At 39.5% G+C, this 16,154-nt stretch overlaps 1 protein-coding gene across 9 annotated transcripts in view; it reads left to right on the forward strand.

The window, feature by feature from the left end:
- Hivep2 (HIVEP zinc finger 2) overlaps positions 1-16,154 on the forward strand; it is a 183,166-nt gene that overhangs the window by 37,375 nt on the left and 129,637 nt on the right. For 4 of the 9 annotated variants that reach the window (XM_076858188.2, XM_076858192.2, XM_076858184.2 and 1 more), the window contains exon 2: positions 3,969-4,043. The exons of the other annotated variants lie outside the window; for them this stretch is intronic. The gene's annotated coding sequence lies outside the window, so the exon portion shown is untranslated. The remainder of the gene's footprint in view (positions 1-3,968; positions 4,044-16,154) is intronic. 9 annotated transcript variants of the gene reach the window in all.

Genomic DNA, 16,154 nt, shown 5'->3' on the forward strand with positions numbered 1-16,154 from the left:
AGGCAAAGTAAGGAGGTCCAGATTACAGGGGCGAGTTCAGGTATTCATGAATTCATTCAAGTTTACTAAGTAGCGCTACTGAAGGTGGACACTGGTTTCGGGTGGTTTTTCTCTCCCATCTTGCTTTTTATTGCTGTGATCTTTCGGCCCCCAAATTCTCTAAACAGTTTAAGATTTCTTCACGACAGCTGATTCTCTCCAAGGGTAGCAGGAAGACCTCTGGTGGTGTTAGAAGGCGACAACCCTGGCATGGCAGCAGCTGGTTTTATTTTTGGTTTTTGTCAGGTGTTTGTAAGTTGAGAACTGCCTGTATTCAAACAATGTGATGTGGTGGTGTGTACTGGGCTCCTGAAGCTATGGTAGATGTGGTACAATTTAAAGGATAAAAATGAAGAGTCCTTAACATCACATTCTGCAATAAGCTTTTAAAAAACCTGGACCTGCATTCATGGCTCAAAGAATATGGATGTACCATAGCTCATTCACAGTTGCATTTCATGTAAAAATCTGAGTTTTGCTTTGTTTTTGGAGATCTTACCACCAGTGAATTCTCTTGTGGAACAGTCACTGTTTTATGGTGGGTAGATGTTGGTACATTTGGGAGATCTTATTTTGTGGCCTATCAGATTACTGTTAACTCATTCGTTTTTGGAAGATTGTTTTCCAATCTTTTGGTTTTGAAGACAAACTGTTATATTGGAATATTATAAAATAAATGGACAAAGAAAATTATCTCAGTGGCTATTAGGAAGATAGAGTTAAGTTGGTTTTAGGAAGTGATGAAATTGAGAAGAGACATGATCGATCAGCCCACTGTTACCCCAGGTCAGGGATCAAGATATATAGGTTGCCCATGGACACTTAACAGAGAAATCATGGTGTGGGAATATCCAGTGGAATGTCTGATACACTTAGAAAAGCTGAGAATGAATTTTGTGATCGATGAAAACTAAGATGATAAATTACTCTCACAGAATATCATAGGCTATGGTAATGTCTATATAGGTAGCTATGTTCTCATTTGTTATTTTCTCTGGTGGAAACATTTTCTCCCTCACTGTGATCATGTGGTCAGTTCCATTGGGTTGCCTTATTTGCTTTCAGAAAGAGCATATGTCCACACAGACTTATGATTTAGACCCGACTACACCTGTGGAAAGTATTCATGGTACATGTGTGATAGTGTTTGGAATGAAATATCACATTCATCTCTGATTCCTGACCTACCATGTTTTCTCACAGGCTTTATCTTGCCTGTTTGAGTTTGATTTCCTGTTACACAGCATGATTTAAAAAGATATATTGTTCAACAACAAGATTTCTAAGGAAATAGTTAATATAAAGGAAAATATATGTGGCAGTGTAACCCTTTCTCTCTAGCATTGTTTTTCTCATGTTAATTTCTAAATTTTCCAGAAACGATTTTTAAAGAGAAGTGCCTAAAAGGGATGACTAGATCATACTTGTGGATGATGACCGTAATAAGTGGAAGCAAATGTAGAATTGTGTCTTCAAGTTCATTTACATAATTTCCCCCTTTTTCATTCGGAGGGACCTGTCTAATGCTACTTGAACTTCAGAGAGGACAAATTCGGTTTGTAAATCTGAAAACTGCTATAAGTTCAAGTTTTGTATTGATACAGAGTTTCACATTTCTGTTTAGTCTGCCGTGAGTGAGCTCAGGGTCCCTTGCTCCTCATTCTGTCCCTCAGTGCTGGCATTAGCTCTGTTCCCTAGAATTTACAGCTAGATGACTGATCACTCTTAGGGACACTTTCCATGGACTAAGTCTTCAGATTAATTGCAAATAGCAAATTGCTACCCAGGTATGCTTTAATGTTGGGACTTTTTTTTTTCTTCTTTTTTACTTTGTTGTGTTTAGTAGGAGAGAAGAGAGACAGGAGAGAGATGGATACCGTGGATCAAGAAGGTATCTTTGGTGATAACGCTTTCTTTAAAAATGAATCCAAAAGAGCATCATTGGAGTGTTGATTTCACCTTTTGGTTTTGTTTCAGTCACCCTTGATATCAGCCATCAGAACAGTGTGTGAATGATGGGAACTCCTTGAGTCATTTGCCCACAGAACCTAGAGTCCACAAGAGTGAAGGCCCTGAGAGGACAGTCTGTGAAACTGAAGTATTGCGTTTATTTCAGAATTCCTTGAATTTATTCTTGACAAGAAAGCTTTTGAGCCTGTAAATGATTATTCATGTTCTTGTCATAAAGAGACATAGATGAGAGTGGAGATAGTGGTTTAAAGTCTACCTTCAATCAACAGCAAGCAAGGGCAGATCTTTGGAAAATCTGCTCTCTGACCTGAAAACAATTTTGTTTTCAAATCATTGTTTGAAGTGTTTTTGGAGGCTCATTACATTTGTTGGAGAACAGTACTCCAGTAAGTTCAGTAAGCCCAAAGTTTTAAATTCGGTGTCTGGAATGGTGTCGTGTTGTACAGTAGTAATTCTATAAATTATTTGTAATAAAGGTGAAAACACCAGAGAAAATATCTATCCATATATCATTCCCATTTTGACAAAGGGACACTGTTAGGCATTCCAAAGCAGCTTCAGTAGTTCAGCAGTTGAGATATTCTGCCCTCCCACCCCTGCTCCCTCTCAACATCCTGTTTCATCACAAATATTTATCATTTTATTCATTAGTTCTCCACCTGCCTTGTGGCTGCTGTGGTTGCTTGCTGTCACTCAGCCAAGAGACTGGGGAATGCCTGTCCACAAGTAGCATGGTGCATCTGGGCTGGGTGCTCAGAGTCCAGGGTGTTGTACTATTGGTGCCATGGAATAGTGTGAGAGTGAGCCTAAGTAGTTGCCAGAATCATCAATACCAGGCACTTGTTATGGAAATATACATACTGTTTGCGGTAAGAAGAAAACTCAAGTGTACAACATTTGAAGGTGTTTCTGTAAGGTCTTCTGGAAGCATCAAAATAAAAGAAAAATTACTCTCAAAACAAAATTACCACTGAAAAGGCCAGTTTATTTGAGTGGCTGTTCAACAGAACTGAAGAATTTGTTTTGCATGAGAAGTCCATTTAGTATTAATTAGCTACTCATTTTTAAAATATTAAATGCCAATATGACATGGTACACCACAGAGTGCACCATGACAGAAGCCCTTTGTTTCATAAGGGTTAGAATTTTTTTTTAAAGTGGCATTAAATTCAGGGGGCCTTAACCATTGAGCCACATCCCCAGCCCATTTTATTTTTTATTTTCAGATGGTGTCTCACTAAGTTACTTAGGGCCTGGCTAATTGGCTGAAGTTGACCTTGAACTTGCAATCTTCCTGCTTCAGCTTCCTGAATTGCTAGGATCACAAGCATGTGCCACCATGCCCAGCTTGGCAGTTTTTTGAGTATTGACCAGAAATTTTGTAGACTAAGGTTATGAGTTTTTGTGCAGAATACCACACAAGGGTGGTACCCCTCTCATTGTGTTTTGTTGGAGGAATGTCATATCAACATGCCTTATTATCACAGTGACGTTAACTTGAGATCTTGGTTAAGGTGGAGTCTGCCAGGCTTTTCCTTTGTAAAGTTATTACTTTTCTCTTATTGTTTCTGTATTCTGTTTATAAGGGGAGAAGACTTATACTTCATTTCTCTCAGGGAGGGAATATCTACATGAATGATGGATTGATTTCAATATGGACTCATGTATATTTAATTTATTCTTTGTGTTATCATCCAGTACTACCACCATTTATTTTGTTGACCATGAACTACTTTCTAAATTTTACTTTGCTGAGCGCTCTAGTATTACCTACAGTTTGGGGCAGCATGTATTACCCACCTGTTCTGCCTTGCCCTTCTCCATGCTCACACTCTCATATTTCAAACTGACAGATTCAGTTTTGTAGCTCTGGTTAACATTAGGGCCATTTTCATAGTCACATTTTAATGTATGCACTGTGGGAGGAGAAGTCATAATACAAAACTTCTTGTCAGCAGATTGGTGAATTTACCTGAGAAATTGAAAATCAAGATTATGAAAACGTATGACTAGGACCAGAAGCAGATTTCCAGGTAGGAAATCAAAATCATTTTCTTTCACTCCTTTGCACTTGTTTTTACAGAATGCAAATTGTAATTTTCTTAGGAGATGCAAAATCCCCAAAGGAGGGACTGTATAGGTACTGAGTTTGTGCTAGAAGTCACTTTGTGTTCCTTTTTGAAAGATTCTTTCATTTAATTCCCAAATGGTGGATGTCTGAGCTTTGAAATGTGATCCAAGTGGAATTTAAAGAAGTCTATCTATATTTGCAAAATTATTCTAGGTATGATTTTGATTCTCAACGCCTACTTGAAAAGTAATTATCAGAGTGTAATAATATTTAGTTTTATTATGTCAGAGAAAACAGCTATTATTTATGAGATGTTTTATGTGTTTCACAGTATATTTATTAAGTATGAATTGATTTATATTTTATACTTCTCATAAACTCTCCTAGATATGATAAAGTCATAAACACTCCCTGTTAGAAAAGGGAGGGTCGGGGAAGCTCACACACACACACACACACACACACACACACACATACACATACACACACACACACACACACACACACACACACACACATATATATATATATTCTCAAGTTTAAGCATATGGATGTAATAAAAACAAGCATCAGTTTGCCAGCAGCTTCCATTGTGGTAATCTGACAGGGAGTAAGTTCAGAACATGAAGACAACTGCAAATCTGAAATATAAGTGGAATTAATATTATGCAGTGATTCTTACCTCCATTAGAAGTAGAAAAGCCAGTGATCCTTCCATCTGAACTAACAGCGGGCGCAGCTCCATGGCAACACAAAGAACCTAGTCTGTCGAGGGTGTGCATACACAAATGCATTCAAAGCACGGGGTTGGGAGTGAGTGTGGGGGGAGCCCAGCCCTCCAAGTCTTGCCCACGCATTTTTATGTATTATAATCAGATCTTTGTGCCAGGAGGCTTGACAGGAGTTCATGTCAGCTGCCCTCTGGTCTCTCACATGAGCCAGCCTGGCTGCCATCACCCACCTCTCCTCTCTCCAGTGAAGAGCAAGAAAAGGCAATTCAAGAACGGGAATACAGGAAAACACTCTTCTCCCCCTCTCTTCTAGGAATGTCAACATGGTTTTTGCTTTTCTGTGTGTGTCTGGGGGGCTTTGTCGGCTGCTGTCCACAGGCTTATTCCAAGAAGAGCTGTTAAACTGGCCCTTTACCTGTGAAGTATAGGGGCTGGCGAAAACTGGAGTCAGTTTTCCCTCCCTGGGAAGGGGCACCTGCATAGGTCCCTTGCTGTGTTTTGAATTTTACTCAAGAACCACGTGGCTGTGGAGTGACTGGTGAATTAAGCATTTATGCCAACAGTTTCTGGGTCCTCTCACAACTCTCATACATCAAGGTTCTTCCCTCACTATGCATCACAGATATACCCATCTTCAGCAATCCTAGCACATCACCCCAGTAATCCAATAACACTCACCCCAGCAATCCCATCATTCCATCTGGCAGTCCCAACACACCCACGCAGCAATCCCAGCACACTCACCCGGCAACCCCACCACATTCACCAGCAGTCTCAGCATACTCTGCCAGTAATCCCAGCACACTCACCCAGCAATGTCATCACTTTCACCCGGTAATCCTACACACTCATCTCCCAATCCCAGGACACCCTACCCCAGCAATGCCATCACATTCATCTAGCTATCCCAGCACACTCACTCAGTAACCCCACCAGTCCTTAGCTTAGTTTCTTCATTTACAGGTACCTGCATCGTGCTTGACTATTTACATGTCTGTGTTCCTGTTCTGCATCTTAGAAATGATAGAATAATCCAGAAAACATTTATCTTTGCTGTGTTCCAGTTTAGCTGATTCAAGAGATAAATGTGCTTTTGGGTTTTTTTGCTCTCTTCTATTACTCTGAGAATATTCTTTGATAAGACATAAACCCCTCTTGTTTTACCCCAGAGTTTGAAGTTGATTATGAATGGTTATCTCCAGTAGATTCAGGGATATTCTGTGTGATATGACTCTTTACCTTTTTCGTTTCACTCTGAATCTTTATCACACTGAACATCACAGATGGCTCTGGTGGTGGTGGAAGAGATTATCATGCAAGGCTGAAGAGTTAGACAGTGTTATGTTCTGGAGGACGCTTAAACTGCAGCTCACTGCTCCTTCCAGCTCATACTTTGAGCTACTTTCTAGTTCACATAGGGAAATGACCCAGTCCTTCCCCATTGTTTCTGCTTGGAACATTCTCTTTGGATTTACTTTTAAAAATTATTTGCAATTAAGATTACCTGTACATATGGATAGTTTAACTCATTTACTTGTTCCAGTATTTTTTACTTAACTACTGTGTACAGGCCTGAGCTTACAAAAAAGAACAGACATGTGTCTGCCTCTGAGATCTAATTGTCTAGAAGTGAACACTGCTCACTGCAAAAAAAAAAAAAAAAAAAAAAAAAAAAGATAAAAATCCACATACAATATATATTGTGAAATGGCTATCTGAGATTCGAAAAGAATGCACTAGGCTTAGCTGTGTCATGAAAGCAGCACTCAGCTTTGCTTGAGAGGCTTGACAGAGGAGTAAATGCTTGAGCTGCATCTTACAGGATGGGTGGGAATTTGGGAGACAGCAATGGGAAGAGCATTGCAGGAAGCTCAAGCCCTGGGATGTAGAGCCTGAAGACATGGAAACAGCAAGGTGCTTTTGTGACAGGTAAATCTTTTCATGGTTGGATTACAGGGTGGGAGAAGAAGATGTGGAGGCACCAGAGGATGCTCTGGAGCTCTTGGTGGGGACCAGGTCAAGCAAAGGTGTGCCATGCTGGTGTATTCGACATCTCTTCTATCAACAACAAGGAGAGCTGGGTTCAAAGATCTCCCAATCAAATTTGTGAGAATGATTTAGAGGAAAGCAAGCCTGGATTTGGGAGACAGGGTATACAGACAATTACAGTCCTGTTCAAAAGAAAATTAAAATATAAGCTTGGACTCATGCTATCATACTAAGAATAGTGCTTGGGAAACAGTGCTGAGTGACCTATGGAGGGAGGGAGAGGGGTCCCAGGACTGCAGCTTGGGTAGAGATGGCAGTTCCCAGGATAAGGAAGGTGAGCAGGCCTTTGAGAAGAGCAGTGACTTGTATATATGGAGATATATCTGGTTTTGGAATAAGACCTGAGTTTCAATTTTAGCTCTCCAGTTTCTCACCTGTATATTTCTTTATTTTTATTTTTTACTGGGAATCGAACACAGGGGCACTAGACCTCTTAGCCACATCCCCAGCCCTATTTTGTATTTTATTTAGAGACAGGGTCTCACTGAATTGCTTAGCACCTCACTTTTGCTGAGGCTGGCTTGAAACCCTCAATCCTCCTGCCTCAGCCTCCCAAGCTGCTAGGATTACAGGCGTGCGCCACTGTGCCCGGCTTGCCTGTGTATTCTTATGTAGGTGGCTTTACTTCTGAGAACTTGTAAAGGTGCTGGTGGTGGTAGGGGTAATAATTATAACTTACAGGCTCTTCTTGATGGGTGAAAGAGATAATGTATATAAAGCTCCTGACTCTGATTTTCAAATAAAGGGCAGTTATTATCACGATAGTATCTTCAAACAGATATCAGGGCCAGGACTTGGAAAATGCAGAGTTCAGAGTCAAGGGCATGAAAGAGACGGAGTCACAAGTTAGTTGGTGTCACTGAGATGCATGCTCATTCATTCAGAATCATTTATCAAGAGCAGACATGTATCAGTGTCTGTGTGGGAACTAGGGAAATCAAGAGGAAAAAGACAGCTCCCGGCCACTGGAGTCTTAGAGCCTGCAGGGTAAGACAGAGAAGGCCATCGAGAGCTTTTTGAAAAGGAGAGGATCAGCAGCAAATTAATATATCCAATTGTGTATGTTTGTGTGTGTATGTGTGTGTGTGTGTGTGTGATAGCACATGCATGCAGAAAAGAATGTAGATAGTTTGAGGAACTTTCACAGACTGAACAAACAGATCCATGAAAAACCAGAACATTATCAGCATTCCAGAACCCTTCTCCTGCCCTTTTCCAGTCACAACAGAACCCAGGGTAACCAGCCTCCTAACTTTCATGTCTATTAGCTTTGCCTGGTTTTGTACTTCATATGTATGGAACCATGTGCTCTTTTCTCTTTTGGGTCTGACTTATTTCACTCAGTGGTGTGTTAGTGAGATCAATGTGCACTGTGCCTAACAATCATTCATTCTCGTTACGGTACCGAACTTCTTGTATGAATGTAACTTATTCATTCCACTGTGGATGAATTTGGTTTGTTCTTGGTTTTGACTGTGACAACTAGGGCTTCCATGGATATTAGAGTACATGTCTGCTGGGTGTGGCCTACGGTGGAATTGCTGGATTGGGGACATGTGTGTATTCAGCTGTAGTAGTTTCTGCCACACAGAAAGTGGTTGTTTGAGCTTATATTGCTTCCAGCAGTGCACATGGAGGTCTAACTGGTCCCCCTGGTTGTGTATTTCCATATTCTCATTTCGGTCATTGGTAGTTATTTAGAGGGGTAATATTATCGTGTTAATTCTCATTTTTTTTTTTTTGGTGGTTAATGACAGTGAGCCTCTTTCCATGTGTATTTTTGGCCACGCACTAGATACTCTGTTTTATAAAGTGTCTGGTAAAGTCTTTTGTCCTCTTTTCCATTGCATTGGACTTTCTGCCCTTTTGCAAAATCAGTATTAAGCAATGAAAATTGTTACTGAGGACCTATTAAAACTATTCTGGCACTGGACTTAGAAGAATAATAGTCACACTTCGTGCCCTCATGAAGTTTATAATTTTGGCTGTTTAAAAAAAAATTTAGCTGTGTAAAGCAGGAGTGAGATGATGAACAAAGGAAGAAATAGGGACCAGAGAGCACTTTCCTATTCATGTAAGCCCATTTATACTTGCTGATGAGGGAAAGGTAGATGACATAAAGAAAAGGTTGAGCAGAATCTTGGAGTGGCCAGGCTGCTCTGAGCTCTGGAGAGGTCTGAGTGGAGCAGAAGAAGGTATTTTACTAAGCTTAGAGGTAGAAATTCTGCATTGAGGCAAAGTTTCCTTGAAAAGTTTGCTATTTTATTTTATTGATTTTTTAATGAAACATAAGACAAATTCATTTGTTTGTGGAAAATGGATAATATGGATGAAATGGGTACATTTGGAATGGTCTCTGCTCCTCCAGAAAAGTGTGCTGAGCAGAGCCTGTTGGAATGGTAGTGTCAGCGTGCAGAGGGCCCGACCAAAGTAGTTCAGCCTTCATAGCAGATGGTTGTCCTTCAGCCACTTTGAGGAGGTGATACAGGAATGGAATGAGCAATGATCCAGCGTGCATGGTTGTGGGGATGGGCATGAAGGGCAAGGTGACAAATGAATTGGAAGGCTGGCAAGTGAAAGGGTGAAATGGTTTATAGTGGGGTCTAGTCTTTGGAGCAAAAGAAATCTGCAGGTGGAGGAACAGGAGAGGAGGAGATGGAGAAGGGGTGCAAACTGTCAGAAGCAACGAGTTGAGAAGCTGGACATCTCTGAGATTGAAGAACAACCAACACAGCGTGAAGGTGAATGGTTAGGTGATGTGATAGGATTGACTTACTGTAGCCTGTCATATTAATCCAAATAATCTCCCTGTCAGGTTTTATGGAAAAAATCATCAAACATTTAAGCAAATAAACCCTCATGAAGGTCACATTTCAAATTTTAGCTTCTCTATTACATTATTTAGTAAATAAATATTTTTTATTAAGTGAAGTCTTCTGAAGAAGTTCCATTAGAGCCTTTATCTCTAACATCAACCATTAGTTGACTCAATAAAGTGGTTTGGATAATGAGGGTTAATGGAAGGATCCAAATGGTCAGGTTTTATGCTAGAATAAAACACTGAAAATAAAAATCTGTTGCTTTGGTAACCTCTGCTAAAACAAGTTGAGCAACTGCCTTTGGAGTCCTCATTTGTTCCACTCCCTGTTTTCTAGTGGTGTCTTCTTGTTGCTGTACATTGAAATACATAATAGAGAGTCTTAAAAATCTTTGGTTTAAAGTTCGTATAAAAATATCCTATTTTGTGTGACACTCTCCACTGAGGTCTAGAGAGTGAAGTTTATGTTTTCGTAACACTGGCACATACTCACTGATGAATGAAAAAGCTACCAGTAGGAAGAGTATGCAGAGGAATTAACAGACTCAAAATTCAACAATTTATGTCAACATGTAGTGAAGTTACCTGGGCAATTTCCTGAAAAATATAGATGTGGGAGTTGGGTCCTGGAAATGACCCTGTGGGCTGCCCTGGACTCAACTTTGAGAAGCCCACTGAGGAGCTTCACATTTTGCAAGATTGCTATGGCATGGTGCACCCCTCTGCTATCATCTTGACCAAAAAACTGAGTAAATAAGAAGAAAGGAAAATAGAAGAGAGAGAAATGATGAGAAAATAAAGTTGAAGGTAGAAAAGAGGTAAGAATCTAAGTCTTGAAGAATTCTCTAGATGTCTTCATTATAGGAAGTAAATTCCAATGGGTGCTTGATAGAGTCATACCAATTTTAAGATGGAAAATGAAAAACAATGTGAAGTGTGTGAGATTACATTGAAGAAAACCAAAAGGAACTCTCTATGCAGAGGAAAACAGCCTATAAATTCAAAATTCGAGTATTAAAATTAAAACATAATCCTAAGTTTTTTTCCAACAACCTTTTAAATTGTACTTTGATGAATAGTATTACTTGTATAAGTTTGGTAATGAAACAGGACTGTTATAAACAATTTAATGGGGATTTTTGTTTTTTCTTTTTTTTAAATATTTATTTCTTAGTTCTCTGCGGACACAACATCTTTGTTTTGTATGTGGTGCTGAGGATCGAACCCAGGCCGCACGCATGCCAGGCGAGCGCGCTACTGCTTGAGCCACATCCCCAGCCCCTTGTTTTTTCTTCTGAATATCAGCTCATGCCAATGAATCATCAAGGCAATCTTTAATTTCCAAGATATTTCTTCAACTCCTGGGATTGTTGTGAAAATTAGTTGAAGTCGGAGGACAGTGTCTGGCACTTAGTCAGTGATGACAGTGTAGTGGAACAGTGGTGAGCACATGTTCTGGGTGCCAGAGACTCTGGGTTCAAATTATTGCTCTGTTTCTCCTTTGCTCTGCACCCTTGAGCCACTTAAATTGATTCAGTTTCCTCATCTGTAAAATAAGAATAACAATGGTGTTTACCACCAGAGAATATTGTTGCCTGGAATAAATCAGTCACTGTAAAGTACCTGAAATAGTGCGAAACACATTATGGATACTCAATAAATGTTATACTGAAGTACAACTTGTATTGTCATATTCTCCAAAGTGCTTAAACAAAACGACTATCCAAAACATGGACTGTATATGAATATACAGTATATACACTATATAAACATATGTATTATGTATGTTTATATATACTATATATGTTTAAATATATAAATTTTATATATATAAAATTTTGTAAAGTTATAATTCTTTTGAGCCTTATTTAGTTAAAATCATTGCACACCTACTTTTCAATGCAATAAAGTACTTCTGGCCATTCATTGATGACTAAGACATGGTCGCTGTCCTCTTGACCACTCACACTTTGAGAAGTTATCATAGCAGCTTGTCTTCCTTGGGTAAGACTTATGCTATGTTGGTAAATAGCCTAGAAGTTAATTAAAACTGTATTTTTAAACACAAGTGAAAGATCATCCTTGAAATACAGAAGGGGATGCTAATAATTAATCCCCTTTTGATATATTACTGAGCATAGCAAATCACACAAAACAAAGGCTGGTATTTTCCCAGAGCTTCCTATAGTAAAATGGTTGGATCATAGATGCACTATTAGAAATGCTGTGTATTCAAGGGATGACTCTAGTATTTACTGATTAGGTGACTATGGGCCTTTGATTCAACCTATGCCTAGTTCCTTCACTGCTGAGTTGTCAGAAAGATTAAGCAAGCTATAGTTTGTGAACATGCTTTATGTACTATAAGATGTGCATTTGTGTATTTTTATCATGATTTATATAATAGCACTTGTGGAGTTCTGAGATCCATGGCTCAGAAACAAACACTTAGAAAAACGTGCTTTTAATAAGATTACAGAGAACCTTATTATCTTTTGTAGAATTACCTTTGGCCTGATAATGATTAACTTGCTACAGAGATTAGACCAAAAGAAAAAAGAAATCCTTAGCTGTCAGGTGAAACAGGGTTGGAGAGGTTAGGGCACTGACCTCAGGGCACAACGAACAACGGTGGAGGAGAAGTGGACCTGAGATTGTTCCTGCAGCTCCCCAGTTCAGTCCTCAAACCGTTTCTCAGTGGAGAGGAAGGCGTGATGGCTTTGTTGAGAGGAAGGCGTGATGGCTTTGAAGTCAGACCTAAGTTAAGATCCCCGCCCTGTCTCTTACTAGCTGCTATTCATGCACGTGAGTCTCAGTTCCCTCGTCTGCAAAACAGAGTTGAATCACTTGCTTGGCAAAGCGTGAGCAGTGGAGATGATGCCTGTAAAGTACCTGCTCAACAAGTGGTCACATGATTTTCCCTATGGTCATACATTGTCAGAATTCAAGGTGGATTGAATCACATACCTGCTGAATAGGAATACTAACACACCTGATATTAACAAACCGTTTCTCACACACACACACACACACACGCACACACACACACTGATCTCAATGGCTCACACAATCTGATGCTGAGTCCTCACCTCTGCTATTCCTCCTGGACCCAGGGAGTATAACTAACTTGACCAAGGTCCCTCAGCAAGATTATAGTGAAGCAGGTTTACAGACTTGGGCTTTTATAACTCTGGGATCTTTCTTCCCTTGTTACTGGATTATTCCTGCTCCTCCCTGACCAATATAGGGATGTGGGGTAGAGAATGAAAGGACTGATTGTTTCATGAGAATTGTCTTTTGAATGGGCTATTTGCTTTTGTATTCAGCCCCATTCCTGTAGAGAATATTGGAAGAGGCCTGCACCCATCATGTAATGTCTGAGGCTGAGCTCTTTTTCATTTTTTTTTGCAATGGAATAACTACTCTTCTTATGATGGTACCAAGCATTTAAATGGAATGATAACTATGGAGCCCAGTCCTGGCACCATCTCCATCTCTAATCTCTGCTCCCTACTCAAGTAGCAGACTTGCACTGAGGACAGAGCCCTGGGCTTTGCCTGCTGTCTTTTTATACTTTAAACCAATAGGAGCCTGTGTTACTCAGCATTCTCATGTTTGAAACCAGTGATGCTCTATCACAGGATATGTGATTGATCCCTTTGAGCGGGCATTAAAATATTCACTCACATCTTCTCATTTACCGATTATATGCTTTTATTAACTGTGTTTTAATGAATGTAAGTATGTCACATCTGTCTTGTCATTGGTTTGTGTCCCGTGTCAGGACATGTGTACATAGAACACAGTCCCTTTAAGAACCACTAGCCATCAGCAAAAATAACCAAGAGCAGCTCAGGTTACTGCCAGGCTCCAGAGACTCTTCAGGGGGTCAGGTTGCTTATTTCTCTGGCTCCACAGCAGGGATGTAGGAAGAACTTTCTCTGTGCCTATGGAGGGTTTATGTGCAGATCTGTGCACATGTGTCCCCTCCTTTAGCTAAGTATCCTCAGATATGTCTTCTTCTGGGTTTATCCCAGAAAGTTTTCTTAGTTGGGCCACTTAAATTGCTTTAAATTAATTGTGACCGTGTCCCTGGACTTGGGTTCAAGAGCCTGTGTTTTCTCCCTGGGTTTTATACTATTTCTTTGGAGACTAAAAGTGAAAAAGATATGGGAACCCATCAAAACAAACAAGTATCTCCTATCCTCCAAGTGTCAGTGTGGCAGTGCAGGGAGAAAAGGTCGTGTGAGGACACACCCTTTTCCCAGGACCCCTGCACTCAGGCCTGTCTCTGCTGGCCTTTCTTGTAGATGAGTGTTTCAACTGGCTGGGCATAGCCAAGGGATCAAAGAACAAACGAGGCATAAACAGCTCCTAGTGCTCTTAAAACAAACAAACAAATAGACTGGACTCCTTAATTAGGCCTATTTTTTCAGTTGTGGAGAAACAGTGAGATATTATAAAAGGCATCACAGAGCAAAGAAAGGAACAACAACAAAAAAAACCCAGCAAGGACCATCTGGGGCCTTGTCTCAGTGATGCTGCTTAATAGCAGAGTTGCAGAATAATAGAATTTTAATAGGCAAGGGGGGTGTCTGTGAGTAACTTAAAGTCTCTTATTTTACCTAGAGGGAAGGTGAGGCTTCAGAGAGGTTGGGTAACTTACCTGAAGTTACTCAGCTGTTGGAAGTAGTAGGTCTGTACCTGCTGCCCAAGTACACAGATCATTCTACTCTATAGTCAAGAATCCAGTTGTCTCCAAGTCCCAATTTCCTTATCTATAAGTGGGCATTGCACTATATAGTACACCTGCTTTATAAGGTATCACAAGGATCCGCTGAGTGTGGGTGAGAATGGTTTTTAAAACTATTAAAATTTTTATTAGTATTAAATTATATATATACAAATATACGATGAGACAGAGGTAATGTCTAATATTTTGTTAAAATTCTTCTTGTGGGAACACATGGGCCAAATCTGGGTTTTCTTTTGGAGATGTGAAATTCCTAGAGTATTATAAGCTCTAGCCTGATGGTTTGACCTGCTGGCCTTATTGTTACTTTTGCTTTTGTTGTAAGGTGAAAACAATAAAATTCTCAACTTGTGTTGGAATTGTTCTGAAGATAACTTTAAGACTATAGGTGAAAGTACTTTGTGAACTGAAAAGCACAGAATGAAAGTGTACTGTCATTACCAAATAATGTTAAGACCATGGACCTTGCCCACACAGCACATATGGTATAAATAAGGCAGCAAACTCCAACATTATCTCACATTAGTGTCAACTAAAAACTGTACACTACAGGTAATGACTGTTATGGACTGATGAGTCTTATTGGAGTTTACAAGTAGAAGTGTAATCATCCTTGTAATTATTGTAAAATTGATCTTTCCCTACAGACATTTACCCAGATTGGCAAGACATATGCATGGTATTCTTCATATTCATAGGACATTATTTTCTGTAATAATATAGAAGGTGGAGATTTAAATGTTATTTTTATGGCTCTCAGTTATACCATTTGCACTAATATTATATGTCTGGCTTATCTCATTTGGTTATTATAGACTAAATAGTTGGGGGCTATAATTAATATTATCATTTAACAGATGGGAGGTCAAATGATTTTCTCTGCCCTCACAGAATACAGATGATGGAGCTGAGATTTGAAGCACAGAGCTGAGATTTGGCCCCCAGTCCTGTGCATTTGCCACTGCAGTCTTTCTGTTTTGTGTTGGGGTTTGTTTATTTCGTTGTTGCAGCCATTCATTCAGTATGGATACTCTGTTGTATAAGGAGATATTTAGCTCGACTGTTTCAACTTGCAATGAACTTGTAGTTTTCGAAGGCATACAGAGCAAGTGCATTAATATGTAAACATTTAAGATAGGAGATGGACTGTACTAACTGTGTAAAGGTACAGTGTCAGAGGAGCTCACCGAAGGAAGGAACTCCCTGTGGAACTTTGTCATATGATCTACTCATACTTTTGGGACTGAATCTCTTAGATGAAACAGCTTGTTCCATTGATATGAAGAAGCCCTTTCTGCTACTGTTAGAGTTAATTTGCATAAGGAGCAAGAACTACAGTCACATTTTAAGGATGTTAAAAAAGAAAAAGCCCAGAATTGTGCTGTAATCCTGAGACTAAAAGGGAAACTGATCTTGCAGTCTAAATATGATTTATCTGCACTTGGCTGGGTATGAGTAAACTAGGGACACACTTTCCCAGTTTTTTTTATATAGTTAGAACTTTAAAAGATTTATTATCATGATATTCTATTAGTGACATAGGAGATGAATTTAAATATGGCTTCAAGAAAGGCTGATGTTGTAAAAAAAAAAAAGGCTTTTGTATTGTTTTGTAATTTTGTCTTTTTGCAATATAGCAAAAATATACCCTCACCCTTACCCCTAATCCTGTCCAGATAATTAAGTATATGGTTTTAAATTTAGTGCCTATGTGATTCTGTT

The sequence above is a fragment of the Callospermophilus lateralis genome, chromosome 6, assembly GCF_048772815.1.
Source record: "Callospermophilus lateralis isolate mCalLat2 chromosome 6, mCalLat2.hap1, whole genome shotgun sequence".
Taxonomy (NCBI): Eukaryota; Metazoa; Chordata; class Mammalia; order Rodentia; family Sciuridae; genus Callospermophilus; species Callospermophilus lateralis.